Consider the following 4,569-nt stretch of genomic DNA (forward strand, 5'->3'; position numbering starts at 1 on the left):
GAACGCAATAGAACACATCTATCTAGAAACATCTATCTAGAACCAATAGAACACATCTATCTAGAAACAAATCTATCTAGAACACCATAGAACACATTATCTAGAACCAAATAGAACACATCTATTCTAGAACCAATAGAACACATCTATCTAGAACACATTATCTAAACAATAGAACACATCTATCTAGAACCAATAGAACACATCTATCTAGAAACCAATAGAACACATCTATCTAGCAACACAATGATATCTAGAACCTAATAGAACACCTACTAGTTCTAGAACCACATAGAACACATCTATCGAACATAGAACACATCTATCTAGAACCAATAGAAACATCTATCTAGTACCAATAGAACACATCTATCTAGAAAACATCTATCTATACCAATAGAACACCATCTATCTAGTACCAATAGAACAACATCTATCTAGAACAATAGAACACATCTATCTAGAACACATCTATTAGAACACATCTATCTAGACAATAGAACCACATCTATCTAGAACCAATAGAACAACATCTATCTAGTCTAGAACACAATATGAACACACTCTATCCTAGAACTCACATAGAACAATAAACACATCTATTAGAACAACAATCTATCTAGAACAAGCATCTATCTAGAACCAATAGAACACATCTATCTAGAAACCATACTAGAACACATCTATCTAGACTCAATACGAACCATTAGAACCACTCTATCTAGACCAATAGAACACAGTAAACAAATGCATCAGTCTCAAATCAATGCATATTCATATAATTCCACGTCTGAAATTTAAAGGCCTATCATCCCAGATTGATGTGATATTAAAGAGGAATTCCAGCCTTTGACATGTATCACTCTTACCTTGAACTGAAGTTCCCCAAACAGTTTTTTATATATTGTGAAATGACTGTGATTATTGGTATTGTTGGACTATTGGTGAAAACATGGTTGAATTCTATCCACGTGGTTTGAAAGGGGCTCCACGTGACTTTGGCCAACCAAAAGTCAATATTATCAACAAGTTTTGCAAGTGATACTGTCAGTGCACAGAACAACAGGCATGTGGATTAAAAAGGAAAACAGAATTTTTGCCAAAAGATGAACAGCCTCATGATTTACTGTTATTATCAGGCAACAGTCAATGCAGTTCTGATACAGAGGCAATAGGTTCCAACAAGTACAGCAATCAGAGATTAATGGAACTACAGGCCTATAGCAGCCTCTAGACCAGGTGTTAATCGGAACTACAGGCTATAGCAGCCACTCTATGACCAGGTGATTAATGGAACTACAGGTCTATAGCAGCCACTCTAGAGCAGGTGATTAATGGAACTACAGGTCTATAGCAGCCATTCTAGACCAGGTGATTAATTGGAACTACAGGGCTATAGCAGCCACTCTAGATCAGGTGATTAATGGAACTACAGGGCTATAGTAGCCACTCTAGATCAGGTGATTAATGGAACTACAGGCCTATATCAGCCACTAGACGCATGTGATTAATGGAACTACAGGCCTATAGCAGCCACTCTAGACCAGGTGATTAATGGAACTACAGGCCTATAGCAGCCACTCTAGATCAGGTGATTATGGAACTACAGGGCTATAGCAGCCACTCTAGACAGGTGATTAATGGAACTACAGGGCTATAGCAGCCACTCTACAGACCAGGTGATTAATGGAACTACAGGTCCTATAGCAGCCAACTCTAGACCGAGGTGATTAATGGAACTACAGGCCTATAGCAGCCACTCTAGAACAGGTGATTAATGGAACTACAGGCCTATAGCAGCCACTTTAGACCAGGTGATTAATGGAACTACAGGGCCTATAGCAGCCACTCTAGAGCCAGGTGATTAATTGACTACAGGCCCTATAGCAGCCACTCTAAACCAGGTGATTAATGGAACTACAGGGCCTATAGCAGCCACTCTAGAACAGGTGATTATGGAACTACAGGCCTATAGCAGCCACTCTAGACCAGGTGAATTAATGAAACTACAGGCCTATAGCAGCCACTCTAGACCAGGTGATTAATGGAACTACAGGGCCTATAGCAGCCACTCTAGACAGGTGATTAATGGAACTACAGGCCTATAGCAGCCACTCTAGACAGGTGATTAATGGAACTACAGGGCCTATAGCAGCCACTCTAGACCAGGTGATTAATGGAACTAAGGGGCTATAGGCAGCCACGCTAGACCAGGTGATTAATGAAACTAAAGGGCTATAGCAGCCACTCTGACCAGGTGATTAATGGAACTACAGGGCTATAGCAGCCACTCTAGATCAGGTGATTAATGGAACTACAGGGCTATAGCAGCCACTCTAGACGCAGGTGATTAATGGAACTACAGGCCTATAGCAGCCACTCTAGACCAGGTGATTAATGGAACTACAGGGCCTATAGCAGCCACTCTAGACCAGGTGATTAATGGACTACAGGGCCTATAGCAGCCACTCTAGACCAGGTGGATAATGGAACTACAGGCCTATAGCAGCCACTCTAGACCAGGTGATTAATGGAACTACAGGGCCTATAGCAGTCACTCTAGACCAGGTGATTAATGGAACTACAGGCCTATAGCAGCCACTGTAGACCAGGTGATTAATGGAACTCACAGGCCTATAGGCAGCCACTCTAGACCAGGTGATTAATATAACTACAGGCCTATAGCAGCCACTCTAGACCAGGTGAATAATGGAACTACAGGGCTAGTAGCAGCCACTCTAGACCATGTGATTAATGGAACTACAGCCTATAGCAGCCATTCTAGACAGGTGAATAATGGAACTACAGGGCTATAGCAGCCACTCTAGACCAGGTGATTAATGGAATACAGGGCTATAGCAGCCACTCTAGACCAGGTGATTATGGACTACAGGGCTATAGCAGCCACTCTAGACCAGGTGATTAATATAACTACAGGCCTATAAGCAGCCACTCTAGACCAGGTGAGTAATGGAACTACAGGGCCTATAGCAGCCACTCTAGAACCAGGTGATTAATGGAACTACAGGGCTATAGCAGTCATCTAGACCAGGGTGAATTAATGGAACTATAGGGCTATAGCAGCCACTCTAGACCAGGTGATTAATGGAACTACAGGGCCTATAGCAGCCACTCTAAGCTTTATGACACCAATGAACAAAACTTAAACTCTGAGGTTTCTCTACCTTTGCACTGCAGTCACTGCAACACTGGATGGAACTAGATGTATCTGAGGTCACTCCCGTTCATGGTTGTGACCCCGCACGGCGTTTCTCGATGGATGTGAGTTGCCCCTGATCTACATCTACTGCCCAATGGCTATCATCATTTGTAGCATGATGGCAAGTCTGTTGACAATCTCATACAACTTTTGCATTTTCTTTTCTCCTTGTTGGTTGGACTTGGTTTTCTGTTGGAGCGATTCCTAACTGAACTGTCACAGGCCTGCACTGACTGTACACAATGAGGCTACCTGACAGGTCAGTTCTTTGATGCTTAATTGCTCGCATCAATTTTAACTCCAGAGAGGATTGTTATTTGTAGTCGGCTAGCTAGCTGATGTTAGCTAGTTTGGCTAGATAGCTGATGTTGGCTGATAACTGATGTTGGTAGCTAGCTGATTGTTAGCTAGTTGGCTAGATAGCTGATGTAGCTAGTTGGCTAGCTAGCTGATGTTAGCTAGTTGGCTAGATAGCTGATGTTAGCTAGTTGGCTAGATAGCTGATGTTGGCTAGATAGCTGAGGTTAGCTAGTTGGCTAGATAGCTGATGTTAGCTAGTTGGCTAGATAGATTATGTTTAGCTTGTTGGCTAGATAGCTTATGTTAGCTAGTTGGCTAGATAGGCTGATGTTAGCTAGTTGGCTAGATAGCTGATGTTTAGCTAGTTGCTAGATGCTGATTTGGCTAGATAGCTGAGGTTAGCTAGTTGGCTAGATAGCTGATGTTAGCTAGTTGGCTAGATAGATTATGTTAGCTTGTTGGCTAGATAGCTTATGTTAGCTAGTTGGCTAGATAGCTGATGTTAGCTAGTTGGCTAGATAGCTGATGTTAGCTAGTGGCTAGATAGCTTATGTTAGCTTGTTGGCTAGATAGCTGAATGTTAGCTAGTTTGGCTAGATAGCTGATGTTAGCTAGTTGGCTAGATAGCTGATGTTAGCTAGTTGGCTAGATAGCTGATGTTAGCTAGTTGGCTAGATTAGCTGATGTTTGCTAGTTGGCGAGTAGCGGATGTTAACTAGTTGATATCAAGCCGCTGATCCGCTCCTTGGGAACATCTACATTTAAAAAAAGTCTAATATCTATTGAATTAAAACCATCATAATAAATCCATTATGATTCCAGAATCACAGGATGAGATGTTACTATCCTTTGTGCAAGCACTCCAAGAGTTCATGAACAGGTGGAAGACTGGTGAAATTTGGGAGCGCATCGTCAGTAGTGTTCCTTTGGTTCCTAGGGTGGTTTCGGCCTTTACATATACACCCTCGACAGGGTGATCAATCTGACGCTTCGTCCCATTCGCAATTAGTCATAGAATTTACATTACATTTAAGTCATTTAGCGAGACG

The sequence above is a fragment of the Salvelinus sp. IW2-2015 genome, unplaced genomic scaffold, assembly GCF_002910315.2.
Source record: "Salvelinus sp. IW2-2015 unplaced genomic scaffold, ASM291031v2 Un_scaffold2722, whole genome shotgun sequence".
In the NCBI taxonomy this organism is placed as follows: Eukaryota; Metazoa; Chordata; class Actinopteri; order Salmoniformes; family Salmonidae; genus Salvelinus; species Salvelinus sp. IW2-2015.